This window comes from Notechis scutatus, chromosome 4, assembly GCF_049901735.1.
Source record: "Notechis scutatus isolate UNSWTSFEM ecotype Mainland chromosome 4, rNotScu1.2, whole genome shotgun sequence".
Classification (NCBI taxonomy): Eukaryota; Metazoa; Chordata; class Lepidosauria; order Squamata; family Elapidae; genus Notechis; species Notechis scutatus.
In genome coordinates, this window is record NC_142012.1 from 27,183,792 (window position 1) to 27,200,660 (window position 16,869).

General features: G+C 37.7%; 1 protein-coding gene across 1 annotated transcript in view; it reads left to right on the top strand.

Annotated features, from left to right (window-relative positions):
• Positions 1-7,034: 7,034 nt before the first annotated feature.
• The window catches only part of FBXW7 (F-box and WD repeat domain containing 7), a 122,433-nt gene continuing 112,598 nt past the window's right edge, over positions 7,035-16,869 (top strand). Inside the window, exon 1 of the mRNA XM_026668751.2 lies at positions 7,035-7,826. The gene's annotated coding sequence lies outside the window, so the exon portion shown is untranslated. The remainder of the gene's footprint in view (positions 7,827-16,869) is intronic.

Here is a 16,869-nt window from a genome sequence, read left to right on the forward strand (position 1 = left end):
TAAAAATAAAGTAGAGAATGTTATGTGTATAGATGATGTCCTGCATTTTTATCCTGGGTATTCCTGAAGAATGTTTTAGCTATGCTTAATTCCTATTTGTTTAAAAGCAAAATATATTAAAGTTTATTATAAGGTAAAATATAAAAATAAACAAAAAATAAGAAAGTTAAAAGCAAGAAAGAAATGTGCGAAAAGAGATACAAAAGAAATAAAAAGAAGAGATTTCCAAGATTTTGCAATGCAATAGAATTATAGCCTCAACTTTTTGTTTTAGATTTTTAGATATTTCAAGTCTTTTCCATATCAATAAAATCATTCTAATCATCCAAACCTAAAATAAGAGTTTTATTTTTTCACTTTTGAATACAAAATCCAAATGGAAACAAAACTAGATGCATTCTTTCCTTTAATTACATCAGTCAATTTTGCAATATCTGCCAACTCAACGTTACCATACATTCTTTCATTTGTGGGAATTAACGTATCTTTCCATCTTTGTGCATATACATTTCTCTCTGCTGTTAACATACATAATAAAGATCCAAATTTTCCTTTCAAGCTTTTTATCCATAGAACCTAAGAGGAAAACCTCTGGTTTTAGTTTTAAGTTATGCATATTTCCTACTGAACTGCTCTAGCCTTCAGAATATCTGAATGCTACAAATAAATTATTTACAAATATTTATCAAATTAAAGTTTGCAAGTTCATATGAAACTACAGAGTTAGAATACTCACGTCTTTCTGGTTTTCGCTTTTGATGAAATCTAGACATTCTAAAAATATCCAAGAACTTATGCAAAACATGTTAGGAACATAAAACCAATTAGAAATCAAAGAGTTGGCAAAGATTATTATTAAGGGAGGAAAAATTTGATCCTGAGCATAGTCTCTTAATAGAATGTGACTAAGTTGTGAAGAACCTGGCATTGAATACTTAACGGATAATCTAACCAACTATCCTTTGGAGTCACTCCTAAGCCTACAAATAAATCAGGGAATTAAATGAAATCAATAGTTGGGAAAAGAGATCATGGGCATAAGTCCAGAAATAAAGTAATATATGCTCATTATTTACTAGTTTATTGATGAATTATCTCATGACTGCATTTTTAAAGAAATTAATTTCATCCTCACAGTTTAATATTTGTCCAATGGTCTGTGTACTTTACCAAATGTAAGCAGAACACTTTGGGCTTAAAGACTAAGTACAAAATTATGCTGCTATATAGAAAAGTCATATATTTACATTACTAAATTGTAATATAAGCTAAAAAAATTATGGTAAGGGAATACATGTGAAAAATATAAATTTCCTTTCTTTTTATTTCTTCCATCCCAGCAGAATGTTGGAAATAAATTATGTACTACTAGGTCTCAGGATTGACTATTTATCAACTGGATAACTCCAAAACCAGAGCAAGAGAAAATTTGATATGTCAGGATAAGCTGCCAAACAACAGTCAAATTCAAAAATGGAATAGATCCAACCAGAAACTGTGTAGAAAAAATTCAGAAAAAAAATATCTCTGTCATGTATTTTTAATGGAATAGGAAGCAGGTCACATTTTGCTGACTGTTCCATTCCCAAACCATCCTTTTTCCTCCTTTCTGATGAGGCAGCCAAGGCAAAAAGGGTTGGATGAAACATGCTCTATTGGCCTTCTTTCCAACCTGTAAAGTGTTGGGAAAAATTACATTAAAAAATCACATAGAGAGCTCACCACTATGTGTATTTATCAACAAGGTAATTACCACCGAGCACTGAGGACTAAATGTATGTGAGGCAAAAGACAGCAAAAAAAAAAAAAAAAAAAAGACCAAATTCAAAAAAGGGTCATGGCCCAGGTAAGAACAACAAGAAAAAACCCCCAGAAAAATGTTTATGTATTCAGTAGCACCTTAGAATATTGCTGAGTGCTCCATTCGTAGCCCTCCTCCTCATTGTCAGTCAGTTGAATATGTTTGGGAGGATGGAAAAGGAACCAAAAACCATGCTTTGTTCATATTTGTGCAGAATTTTGTGGAAATGTGATGAAACATACATACATACAACTCCCTTTTTATGACCCTGTAATCCCTTAATTCGGGGTAGACTTGGGGAAGCTGGATGGAGCTGAGTGTTTATTGGCCGGATCCCCTTCCTGATACCACACACAGTTTGCAGCGGATATTTTTTTTTCTTTCTGGAAACATCTGCTGCTATCTAGGATTGAACTCTCAACTTTCTGAGTGGGAGGTGAGCGTCTTCACCACTAGACCAGCACACCGCTCAAAACATACAATGACTACATGTAGGCTGCAACCTGGACCTCACTTACAGATGTTACTTAGGTTGTTTTACAAATGTATTTTAACTTTTTCTTAAACTTTATTTAATTTGAAGTCTATTTAATCTAATACACACACTTACTGTATATTTTCATTCATTCTTTTATCCACAGAGCACTCTGCTTGTACTGATCTATGACAGCAATAACTATTTGATTGATTGACCACATTTAAAATAGGTATCATACAGATAAAAACTTATGGTATCCATTTCAAATTTAAAGTCAACTGAGCATAACTTCGCTCGTTTTTAAAATGGTGTGGTGAAAAGTACAGCATGGCTGTATGTACTGCTCTAGAAGCTAGTGTAAATAATTGGAAACATCTTTCTGAATAATGATGTATAACAGTGTGGCAGAAGAAACATACTAGGGAGAGCTTTCTTTTTATTGTTGCTATTAAATTTTTTAAAAGCGAGAACAATGCAAGGCCAACATCTGAAGTAACCACAGTCATAGAAGAATTATGAACTACATAAATAATTCAGCATTTCTTATAAAACAACCAACTATTTTCTGGGATAGGAACAATACAGTATGTTGAGGATCTGATGCCAAAGGGAGTGGGAAATGAGGAAGAGATCCTTAGCCAAAATCTTTCAGATGTAATTCTTTAAAATGAAGAGATCATTTGGGTTTGAAAGTTTCCCATTGTAAATTCCACTCTTGGGAATGGAATCATTTTTACCAGCCTTTTAGTGTAATCAGATGGTAGCTGGTGGTATGTATCTGTATCCATTAACCTGGACTGATGCATGTGAATCACCCTTTTCATTCAGATGTCCTCCAAATGTCTGAATTCCCAATCAATACAAAGAAGAACCTGTGGTATTGATATCCTTGTCTGATTTCCCAGTGTAGGAACAAAATGGCTCTTGTTACAAGAAATGCTATTCAGCCCCTGCAGCGTGGCATTACATTTTCCTTTGAAAATTAGATTTTCAACTGGCGGATCCTAGAGGATCAGAAACGAACCTGATCAATGTTTTGGCAAAATCCAGACTTAGTCCTCCACTTAACAACTGCAATTGGGACTAGCAACTCTATTACTAAATGATATGGTTTTAAGTGAAGCATCACATGATCCTGCTGGACTTATGACATCAGTTCCATGGAGTCAAGCAGATCACATGACCATGTGACTACAGGTACACTGCAACAGCTATAAGGACTGGTCACAAAGCTACTTTTTCAGTGCTGTCACACTGCACTGAATGATCTTTGAATGGTCACCAAACAGGGTGACATTAATCAAGGACTACCTGTACATTACAATACCTTTGAAGTATGGGTTGTTATCAGATGGTTCATGGAAAAGCAACTGGACTTCATCTGAGATTTACCTAGGGCAGTACATCACATCAGATACTTACAAATCTCTATTGTTCCAACAGCACTGAAAAAACTACCTTTATGACTAGTCCTTAAAGCTGTTGCAGTGCACCTGTGGTCACATGGCCTGCTAGACTCCATGGAACTGATGTCATAAGTCCAGCAAGTCATGTGATGGACTTGAGGTATTAGTGATGCTTGGCATTTTAGACATCCTCTTCAGGAAATGATTTTTTTTTTTTTTAGCCAAAGCCATTTCTTTGTTGATATGGAAAAACTAGCCTTTTCAGCAACTAAACAATAGGGAGCAGTAGGTATTCTGTTAGTCCTTGAATACACTTCCAAGTATTAAGAAAGATACAAACTCAGCTGGGAAAAGGGATGATGTTAGCCATAAATTTGCCACTTGTGGAATTATGTAGCATCAATGTTTTCTATTGTTTAATTTTCACTAGCATAACTTTGAAAATATGTGGATCTCTTCAGGCCACTCATATAGTGAGTAGAAATGCCTGCATATGATCATAATGTGAATTGCTTGATTTTGTTGTAATTGTTGTGGTTTGTTAAGTAAGACTTTTGAGTTAGTGAGAATTGGATATGCCAACATCCAATATTCATGTCAATTTGGATAGGATGGCTAATCCTTTATTGCCTGAAGACTGTCTTTGACCCAATATTTTTGGCCAATAACTGAAGACAGTCAATGACAACATTTATAACATGTAACACTATTTGCCTATCTTAACTCAAAAGTGTTTGCTTCAACAGAACTTTCCCAGAGTCTCAGGTAGAGATTTTCCTTTATCGTTTGCTCCTTTTAACATTAGTAATGCTAGAAGTTGAGCAAGGAGCCTTCTGAATGCTAAAACATTCTCTCTGCTATTTAGCTGAAGAATCAGCAAATGTTTTCTCACAGTCTTATTGAAAATACTGGAAAACTGTATTTTTATTAGATGCTGCAGCAAATGGGTCAAAAGTCTTGCTATTTGACTGCAATCATCAGATTTACTAGATCAGCGGTCGCCAACAGGGTGGGCCGGGGCCCACTGGTGGACCGTGAGAAAATTTTGGTGGGCCGTAGAGAAATCTCACCCTCAGAGCACCCCCTCCCAAAGCAATTAATCAAGGCTGCACAGAAACACAAGGCTGCGCCACCCACATGGCCCGCGGGAACCCTCCCCACCCACTTACTCGGTAAACTTACCCGGTAAACTTGCCTGCTAAATTGCTATTTTTCCTTTTTCCGACCATCATCTGTTCTGCTGTGCCATGAGATTTAGATTAGCTAGGAAACAGGAAATGGTTAGATTTCTTGCTTTTTAGCTTGTCTTTAGATCTTCGGCTCAGCACAGAGGAACCTCCCTTAGGACTGAAGGTTTGCTTGCAAGCAAATTCAGTGCAGACTCACAGCAAGCAAATTTGAGAGACTGAGCTAGCCAATGGCAGATAGATAGATTACTGAAGGATTCTGTGAGCAACTCAATCTGCCTGCTTTGCCTGATTTTGGGTAAAAGTTGCTCTTTTTTAAAATAAAAAAATTCAATATTTACATGCATGGTATGTTGTGAGTTAATTTTGTGAGTTTGCTTGCTAGCAAATTTTATGTGAAAGACTGAGCTAGCCAATGGCGGATAGATAGATCTCTGAATGAATCTGTGATTGTGTGAGCAACCCAATCTGCCTGCTTTGCCTGATTTTGGATAAAAGTTGCTCCTTTTTTATAAAAAAAATCAATATTTATATAAATATTTATAATATTTACATACAAGCCATGCCCAGACAGTCACATGACCACCAAGCCACACCCACAAATTAGGCCACACCCACAAATCGGTTAGTGGTCCCTGGGATCTAAAATTATGAGTTTGGTGGTCCCTGAGGTCCAAAAGGTTGGCAACCCCTGCGCCAGATTATCCATATATGTTAAATATAGCAATAGCACTTAGACTTATATACCACTTTACAGTGCTTTACAGCCTTCTCTAAGCTGTTTACAGAGTCAGCATATTGCCCCCAACTATCTGAGTTTTCATTTTGCCCACCTCGGAAAGATGGAAGGCTGAGTCAACCTTGAGCCTGGTAAAATTTGAACCTCCAAATTGCAAGTCAGCTAGCAGTCAGCAGAAGTAGCCTGCAGTACTGCACTCTAACCACTGTGCCACCGCGGCTCATAAATATAGCTTGTTTAAGAGCAAGTAAGGCAACATTTGAAATAGATCACAGGCAACATTCACATAAAAAGCCCAAATATACAGTAGTTCTTGTCAAGCAATGAAAGCTAGTTTGTGGATTAGGATAACAGAGTCAACCACTCAGCATTTTTAAAATAAAATAAGAAGCCCGAGTTAGCATTTACAATGGTGTTGCAATAGTTATACTTAGGTAAAACAATATGTGAAGTGGGGAAATCTATTTTTAGCATTATGTTGTTAACTTTTCATTCATTGTTCTTTCTCAAAATCAAACCTTTTAACAGATTGGCTATGAAAGTTAGTGGTTCAAGTAATTTGGCACCTAAGTTCATACAACATACTACAGAATGATTTCTGAACCATTACTGGCTTAACCATACTATGCCAACATGGTATTATGCAATATAGTACTTTGTTTTGGGTTCACTCAACATAACCCAGAACACAGAATACACCATATTGCACATACGTAACAAATTAGTTCCATGGCTGAGGAAGTAATTCAATCTAGGATGCCTCATTTACAGTACAGTGAATCCACCAGTGAGCTTGTGTGAATCAAAAACCTCTGCTTGAAGAAATGAAAAATTAACCATAGTTAACCAAGTGCTGTCAAGGAGTATAGCCACTATAGCCATTATGGCTGCTTGGTATTAAGATCTCAGCTGAATATCAAGTTTGTGTTTGGCAAATCTGGCTCTCTCCCCACCCCCAACTACTGCTCCTATCTCCCATGTTGATTAGACACAACTGCCGTCTTATGGACCAGGTGCCTCCAACCTTGGCCACTTTAAGCCTGGAGGACTTCAACTCCCAGAATTCCCAGCCAGGTTTGCTTTGCTGGCTGGGGAATTCTGGAAGTCCTCCAGGTTTAAAGTGGCCAAGGTTGGAGACCCCATGGACGAAGTCACCTCTTCACCGAACTCCAACCTCTTTGTTTAATTCGCCAACTGCGACTGCGCAAAACCAAATAAAGGACCAGGCTTTCCCTCCCGTCTGAATGATTGATCCCCGCGTCCGGGATTACACAACCCGCTCCACGAACGCACTCAGCCTTTCAACCTCTTTACGTCATTAACTCGCGTCCGTAGGAGGCGGGGGGAAGGTTCCTGTTGCCAGGCTACGATTCTGTCATCCACCTGCGCCGCCGTAGACGGGCCGTCCCTTCTTTCCCTCCTCCCTCCCACCGCTGGCTGTATATGCGAGGGAAGGCAAAGAAGCGGCTCTGTACCGCCGGGCGGACCGTCTCGTGGTTCCGCGTCTCCCTCCCTCCCTCTCTCTCTCTTTTCTTCCGAGGCCGAAGCGGGGCTCTCCGCGTCCTCCCTCAGAATCCGTCCCGCGGAGTGACCGGAGCCCGCACGGAGAATTCGTTACCCACATGCCTGGGCGCGGGGCGGGAGCGGCGCTGACCCTGGCCGCCCGGTGCCGCTTCCGCGCTCCGTCTGCCTGCTTGGGGCCCTAGCACCACCACTACCACCACCACCGGCGGCGGCGGCGGTTCACTCGGGAGTGTATGAAAGCGAGAGCCGGTCTGGGGCCGCGGCCCGACCCTCTGGCCGCCTCCCCCTCCAAGGCCGGGGGTGGCCGGACCGGTCCCGGGGGAAGCGGCGGGTAGCGCTGTGGTGGAGGCGGCAGCGGCTGCTCCGCGGGAAGCGACTCCCGGCCCCACCGCTGCCGCCGCCGCCGCCGCCACTGAGTTTCCCAGAAGCCTTGAGGCGACGAAAGCTTCGGGGACCAGTCCTGGAACGTCAAGCGGTGTCCGCCTCGGAAGCCCCCCGAAGTGGAGGAGCCCCGTTTCCCTCGAACTTGCTGCCTAATCCTGTTGGCCGCTTCCTCCTCCTCCTCCCCCGGCGGGGTGAAGAAGGGTGATCCCGGCCAATCTCTCCGCTTGGTCCCAGCTCCGCTTCGTTATCCCTGGAAAGCCGGTTGGACGCCGACGCCGCTGCTGCTGTAGCTTCCGAAGTGTGCAAGGCGAGTGAAACGGAGAATGAAGTTGTGGGTGGGGAGGGGGGGTGGAGGGAGGGGGGGAGGTCGTGTGGGTGGGTAGGTGCGGGGGCTAATCTTAGCATCCTGGGGTCTCCAGGCCCGGTAGTTGGGGCATGCACGTGGTGCTTTCCCCCTCCCCACCCTCTTCCCCGGTATCGCCTGAGAAAAGGGATGGGAAGGATGCCGGAGAGAATGGCTGGGCTCTGTCCTGAATGGCTCCTGGTGGGATAGAAAGGGCAGTCGCTGTCCCTTGTTTCATATGCGCCTCACGTTGCAGGACTGTCTGCATGGTCTGCTGCGCTCAGTGACCCACCCTGTTATCTACGGCGGGGGGTTCTCCCTCAGGGTCAGCCCTAAAAGAAAGAAAAAAAGAAAAAGAAACAGCATTAGTACATCGGGGGTGGGTGGGTGGGGGGAACGGACTTTAAATGCCTTTGTTGAACAACTAATGAGAGAAGAGAAGGGTTTGAGAGGGCCAGTTAGGAAACTCGGACTGTTTTCTTTTTCTTTCCCTAGAAACGAAGTAGTTTTAAGTACACTGACCTCTTGCACCATGGAGGCAATAATTCGACTACAGGCTGATTAGTGGGTGATGAGAAGTAGTCTGGTTTGGCATTTTACCTTCAATAGCGTAAGCTTTATTTACCCAGAATGGGTTCCCCGTTTGCAATAAAACTAAAGTGTATTTAAATATATTCTGTCTACACAATGGGCAACACCGCTTAATGTTAAAACAGTGTGTTATTAAATAAAGTTATCAGCAGTTATAGTGTTCTCATTTTAATTTTGCTTAAAAGTTGGGGATTCCTTATATTTGAGGAATCAAACATTCTGCCTTGAGTCTTGCATTCCTCTATTGCAAAGTTTTAAATTATATTTTAAAGTATGTTGCTTCAAAGCCCCATATATTGTTTAAAACAATGAAAATTTGTATAATGCCAACAGGTACATTTGTTGCAGAGTTAGATCTCTATTTACTATAGTCTTATTCACCAGATGCATAGGATATCATTCTGAAAGAAAACCATATTTGTCTATATGGTTTATTGTATATAAATTGTATGTATAATATACTACCAAATGTAAATGTGTATTTGCTAAGATTAAACTCCATGTGTGATGAAGTGAACCTTAGTTATCAAAAATTATCCCATAATACATTTGCTGGTCATAAGGTTGACAGAGGACTTGGCTTTTGTTTCAACTAACACGATAATCTTTTGAAAACAGATACCTATGAAGTGTTTGTGTATACTTTTGATTATATGTATAGTATGTGAAAACTCAGGTAATGGAAGGGCCGACAAAAACAAATGTGACTATATATTTACTTCTCACTAATTGCTACTAAATTCAGTGGGAAACTTCTCTGAATATATTATTTTTTCTGCATAGCATTTTACAGTTATACTATTTTCTGTACACTCATTTAAATGAACTTAAGTATTTACATAGAAACAAACATAGTTTCATTCACATAATTAAATAAGGCCTAGTTTGCTTATCCATGATTTATTAAATCACAATTGTATGAGTTTGCAATACATATGAAAACATAAAGGGTTTGTACAGTATACTGAGTCAAAATAAAACCACATTGGATGGAAGTTGAGTCATGACAACTGGACTTCTTTTTAATTTGAAATATTTCACTTCCTATCCAGTAGTTTCTTCTTTAGTATTACAATGGTAGTTCAAATATAATTTGTTTATAAAAAACATAGTTTTTAAACTTTATTGAGATAAATTATTAATAGAGAATGGAAAGGGCTTGAGTAAATTTTTTTAAAATTCTACACAGTCTACACAAAAGTTATTTTTTTTATTTTTTATTTTCTATTTAGAAAAGTTAAGTCTTAAATTATCCTTACTACAGAAGGAATATATGTAAGAATGAATTGGTTTACTCTGGAGGGAATAATAATAGGTTATGGCCTCTTCTGTCATCATTTTGTTATACATGTAATCCTAAAAGAGTACCTTAGATAACAAATTTTACTGGATTTAAGAGAACATGCTTCTGAACAAACATTTTTGAGTTATGTTTGTGTAATTGCTGGTCTTGCATCAGAAAATAATGGAAATGAGCATACTGTAGTTTTTATAAAGTACATAAATTATTTTTATTGCAGTCTTAATGTTAAAGACTGATAGTGAAATACTTACATATTACCTCCTGGAAACTATGAAATAGATGCTTTCCCCAGATTCTTCTAATTCGTTCTTATTAGTTTTATTTTTTTTACTTGATCTGAATTTGTTCTTGTTTTCAGAGGTTACTTTTTCAACAGACTTGCAGCTTGCCTTTTTGATTTCACTATTTCTGAGCAACTATGGATATTGCTTGGCATATCCCTATTTACCTAGGCTGGTTCAAGTAACGATATTAAGTTTTATGAGTTTATCTTAAGAATAAGGGCAAGATTAATTCTTATATTTGTGGCAATTATCCTTTTAACTCTGTTATCTCTCCCCCCCCCATCTGCTCTATATCAGGGGTCTCCAAACTTGGCCGCTTTCAGCCTGGTGGACTTCAACTCCCAGAATTCCCCAGCCAGCTGGCTGAGGAATTCTGAGAATTGAAGTCCTCCAGGCTGAAAGCGGCCAAGGTTGGAGACCGCTGCTCTATATGATCTTTCAAACCTCTTAAAACAGATGTTATCTATGATGTTTATCTATTTATGAGTATTGCAAAAGGAAGGAAACTGTCCCTCTCCCATTCACTTATGAATTAGAAATAATATATGTAAAACATATCTATAGTTGACTAGGTAGCTATTGATCAGACTGGCAATCAATTTGAATGCTTGATATATAAGAATGAGAGAAAATGTGCATTCACATTCACAATATAGAAAATAAGTTATTTGAAATGGAAAGATGCTTCTGAGATGTTTATGTAATTATGTGGACTACTCCTTTAAACAAAGCAAATATCTTGTGTATATAAGTGAGAAATTTGGCAAGTGAAATAGTTTCTGTTACTTCTTATAAGGATCAGGAACTGATTTTTTTTGGCCACTGGATCTAGTGAGTTCAGAAAAAGACATGAATAAATAGAATAGTGGTATGTATATTCTCATACTTAGATTTTATTTATTTATTTTTATTTATTTTGATTTGCCAATTGTTTACAAGATAATAAGTATAAGTGTATACATAGTTGTGAATACATGAAATGGGTACATATAAGAAAAATAAAAGAATAAGGGAAACAATAGGACAGGGACGGTAGGCACGTTGGTGCGCTTATGCACGCCCCCTATCTGAAAATTATTTCATGCAGTAAAATTATTCACAGTGTATCTTTTACTATTGGACTATTTACTATGTCTTTAAAGTTATTTTAAGACTAGTACATCAGAGTATCTTTTACTATTGGACTATTTACTATGTCTTTAAAGTTATTTTAAGACTAGTACATCAGAGTACACAGTAAGAAACCTTACATTTTAAAAACTTCATATAATTTATTTCTAAATTGTACTTTTTGTGTACTGTTTGAATCCTTAGGGAGTAATTCTGCTTTAACATGGTTCCATTTCTGTGATTTTTTTTGAATGGTTTTCAGCTTCACTTGAAGTGTATTGAAAGTCCAATTAAAGTATGATATGATTGCTAGCTTGTTATAAATGTTAGTTGATGTTGAGGTTATATAGCAAAAATTGCATATCACTATAATTAAAAGCTGTATTATAATAAACATGCACAATAGGACAGAATTCTACTTTTCAGTTAGCCTTTCACAAATTTGTCAGAATGTTTTGATTACAACATACAAATTGTTTTGTTTTTTAACATTGTGTTGAACATATGAAGAATGCTGGATATCTAGTTTCTTAAACGTGGTGTCCTTAGATAATAATACACTTACAAACAATAAATCATATTTTTGTAGATAAAAAGGTTGTAGATAGATTATCAGTGGCTTCAGGTTCTGAAATTGTTTTCATGTTAGTTTACTTTGGGCAGAATCTTTTTATAATATTTTCAAATGATAAATATCCTCTGTTAGTTATAGAGAGACATAAGATCCTAATCTAGCTTTGGTGATAAGCAACTTGAGGGCCTTTACATATAATAGGTAGTATTCAGTTTGATAAATAGTTTATGTGAAAATACTATTCAAAATAATTGGTAGTTGTTCAAACTCAACAATGATTTTGAGATAAGGAAAAGCTACTTTGAAAAATTGTTACTTGTATAGTAAAAATTAATATGGTGGATCATTTTGCACAATCAATATCTCCAACCTTGTGCCAACCAGATGTGACCGTATAGGATGAGTATTAAGAATGGAATTCTTGACATATTAGGATAATTTCAAAACTGAACAAATTGTCTTAATAAGATTGAAAATGACAACCGTATTTTCTTATTTAGACAAATGAGACTTAAACAAATATACCAATGGTATCTTTAAGTGTTTCTTACAAGTATACTGCATGTGAACAGATGTTCTAGTAATAACTGCTTCTTTGCTTTAGACCAGGGGTGTCAAACTCACGGCTCGCGGCCTGGATGCATCATGCGTTGGTCATGCCCACCTATGTTTTAGTGAAGAGGAAAAAAGTTGTGATACGTCACATGACGACATGACGTGAGTTTGACACCCTTGCTTTAGACATTTTGGAAAAAGAGTGCAGAGACAAAAGACAAATTAAAAAAAGATAATAAAAATACAAATAGTAAACATCTGTAGTAAAATACCAATAAGTAAAGCAAGGGATCTAAAATGTCATTGAATTTACATTAAGCTGAGATCCTGATTTCAGCTGCCTTCATTTTCCATACACACTCTATAAGCAGCCAAGTTTACAGAATATCATTTCCTGAGATCCATTTGATCCCCAATCCTGATGTCCTTTAGAACAACTTTATTTTGAAAATAGCTTTTCAAAAACAATCCAATTAACTTTTGCCTGAAAATAAGAACTCTAGCTGCATATTCCATTATCTTTTTCACAAAAAACATCCACTTGCACATATAAAAAGAGACATGATAAAAATCCTCAACTTACAACCATTTAACGCCCATCCAAAGTTATTACAGTGTTGAAAAAAGTGAGTTATGATTGGCCCTCACACTTACGACCATCTCAAGTTCCCTGCAGTCATGTGATCATGATCCAAGTGCTTGGCAACCATCTCCCATTTATGCGAGTGGTAGAATCCCAGGATCATGTGCTAGCTATTTGCATCCTTCCAGTTGGTTTCTGAGTCAATGAGGAAACCGGCAGGGAAGATTCTAAGTCATGGACATGTGATGTTTTGTTTAACAACCTTGGCAGAAAAACCAAAAAATTGGGTATAGTCATTTGATGCCTCACTTAATGACTGCATTTCAAAAGAAACTGGTTCCAATTTTGTTATAAGTTGAAGACTATCTCTATACACAAATTCCTCTCTTTGGTTCCATTGGAAACATCAAAAAAAGATAAAAGGTAGGAGGAGAGGTTTATATAACTGAAAGGGAACAGAAAAAGAGAAAACTGAAGATGAGATAAGGGAAGAAATAGTTGCACAAAAGAAGAAATAGTTTAGACCAGGGGTCGCCAACCTTTTGGACCTCAGGGACCACCAAACTCATAATTTTAGATCCCAGGGACCACTAACCGGTTCTGTAGGCATGGCCTAATTTGTGGGTGTGGCTTGGTCATGTGACTGGGCATGGCTTGTATGTAAATATCATATTTATATAAATATTGAGTTTTTTTATAAAAAAGAGCAACTTTTACCCAAAATCAGGCAAAGCAGGCAGATTGAGTTGCTCACAGAATCACAGGATTCATTCAGAGATCTATGTAAATATTGAATTTTTTATTTTTAAAAAGAGCAACTTTTACCCAAAATCAGGCAAAGCAGGCAGGCAGATTGAGTTGCTTACAGAATCACAGATTCATTCAGAGATCTACCTATCTGCCATTGACTAGCTCACATAAAATTTGCTTGCAAGCAAACTCATAAAATTTGCTAGCAAGCAAACCCACAAAATTAACTCACAACACACCATGCATGTAAATATTGAATTTTTTATAAAAAAGAGCAACTTTTATCCAAAATCAGGCAAAGCAGACAGATTGAGTTGCTCACAGAATCATTCAGTGATCTATCTGCCATCGGCTAGCTCAGTCTCTCAAATTTGCTTGCTGTGAGTCTGCACTGAATTTGCTTGCAAGCAAACCTTCAGTCCTAAGGGAGGTTTGGCTGTGCTTAAAAGCAGAGCCGAAGATCTAAAGACTAGCTAGAAAGCAAATCCAACCATTTCCTGCTTCCTAGCTAATCTAAATCTCATGGCACAGCAGAACAGATGATGGTCGGAAAAATAGAAATTTAGTAGGCAAGTTTGCTGGGTAAGGAGTGAGTGGGCGGGGAGGGTTCCCGCGGGCTATGTGGGTGGCGCAGCCTTGTGTTTCTGCGCAGCCTGGATTAATTGCTTTGGAGGGGTGTTTTAGGGGTGAGATTTCTCTGCAGACCACCAAAATTTTCTCACAGCCCACCAGTGGTTCCCAGCCCACTGGTTGGCGACTGCTGGTTTAGACTATTCTCAAACTTCATGATAAAATGACTTCCCAAAATGATAAACTATTTTTCTGAGCAATGAGTTGAACATTCTTGTCAGTCTGTTTTGATTGTAAGAATCAAACAAAAAAGAAGCTTAAGAACTGAACGGTGAAAAGTTTAGCTCATTTCATATTTTGAAATAAGGTAACTGAGGCTTTTATCTTCTACTGACACTTGAATTTTGATTTCACCCTGTCAATAGTTTCACTTGTTCTAAAAGCTTGTGGTACAGATTACACCTCTTTCCCTGAATAACTGCTGCTGATAATTGTAAGCATTCTAAATCTTGATTTTATAAGTAGTAAAGTCAAAATAAATGCCCCCAAAACAAAATTGAAGACTGCTTTCCTTCTTGTAAAACTCACCCATGAATGTTAACACACCCTCACACAAGCCACACAAATTTGGCTTCTCAAAATTTTATTTTACTGGACAATGTCCTTTTCCTCCTCTAATTTTTAATGTTTGTTATTTGGAGTTTAGTGGTTGCCTTTTATACAATTTATAATTTCTATATTGCTGGCCTCCGATTGATTGATTAATTGATTGGCTAACCATCTTACCATAGGGTACCTCTGGGTGGCTTACAATATTAAAAGGATAAATCTGTATAATAAAATACTATAAAATTCAACACACAAGACGCAGCCTTAGCTAAAAGATAGGGAGGGAGAGAGTAGGATGAGCAGGGGGAGAAATGGGATCTATATATCTATATATTAATCTATTAATCTATATATTAATCTGTTTTATTAATCTCTGAAGCCTCTCCTTGGTGCCCCAAGCCAATTGATAGAGCTAGGTCTTTAAGCTCTTGCAGAAGTTCAGGAAGATTTGAACCAACATAATTATCGGGACTAGATCTTCCAAAGGGTGATTTTATATACAGAAGAAGCATATAAGGGATCCTCTGGCTCATGAACTGTCTTCGACTATTTGTTCTCTCACTGTAACCAGAAGATCCAGTCATGCTGTATATACATACCGGTAGTTTGTTAGGTTTGATTTAAATGGGGAGAGCTGTAATCCTTCTGAGAAATATTTAATACAGTATTTGCTTAAGAGAAAGGAATGAAAGCACTTAAGGTTTGTGCTGGCATAGGATACTTGTAATAGTAAATCATTGCTGAATATTTAACTATTGTTTACCACAATTCTCAAAAAAGCCGTAAACATGTGATACATGCATATGCATCAACATATAATAAGTGGGTTCCTCCATAATTTGGATTTACATTATTCTGTGCCTGTGATTCCAAAACATTTTCCTTGTTTGGCAATTGAGCCAATCTATTTCTGACATTGCTGTGATGGAATTAAAAATGCTGCAAATCCAGTTTTCTGAAGTTGTAGAGACTGGGCTGTTTTTTTCATTGATGGGAAGCCACTGTAAAGGTTCATGCCAAGACACTATCATGTTATTATTTATAATTATCTTGAGTTCGAAATGCCAACTAGTGAACCCTTCATGTAATGGGAGAGTGGGATTGCTATTGTCAGCAATTTGTATTTTTTTATGCTCATCTTTTAGTTAGATGAAAGAATTGCTGTGATGATATAAGTTTTGAAGTTGGTTCTGATGACCCAAACACAGATAGTGTGAATATGAAAGCAACATATTGTCTAAATTTTTTCTTTTGTAGCCAGTCTAGTATAGCTGTACTATAATATTTATTAGTAAGGATATGTATATTCTTTTGCTGTATTCCTACTATATGACATTCATCATACCAGCATTTGTAAAAGTGTTATACAACCTTAGAAAGAGAAATATCTTGATTTGCAGAAGTGGATTGTGGATACAGTATGTGTTCTACACCATATTTATGTTGGATATTTTTTGATAGATAAGAAAAAAAAGAGGTTTTTCAAATGATTTAGGCAAAATTTTAGCTTGCCCTAGTTCCATGGATATGTTATACGTTGAGATTATATTTATGTTAAATATTACAAAGAGCAGTTAAGCAGACCTTTTTTCTTACATTTGAACTGAAATGCAACAAATGACTGGATGACTCGCAGCATTTCTCTGTATTAAGAATCAAATGTATATTTCTGATTGTTTATTATGTCTCTTGGATTTATTATTATTTATTATTATTTATTATTATTATTTATTATAAAATGTATTGGCTGCCCATCTTATCATAATTGGCTTATATAAAAATATCTCTACACATATACAATTAAAAACAGTGCTGGGGCCCCAAGCTGACTGGCAGTTTTTTACAAAAAGATAGGAATGTTGGGGCCAACTTCAAATCAGTGGGCAAGATGTTCCAGAGGGAAGGAGCAACAATAGAGAAGGCCCTCATCCTGGATCCTGCCAGCGGGAATAATCTTGACGGGACCTGCAGCATGCCCTCTTTGCCAGCACGAGTGGGATGGGCCAATCCCAGTGGTGTGAGATGGTTTCTCAAATAACCTGGACCTATGCCATGAAAAGCTTTAAAGGTGATCACCA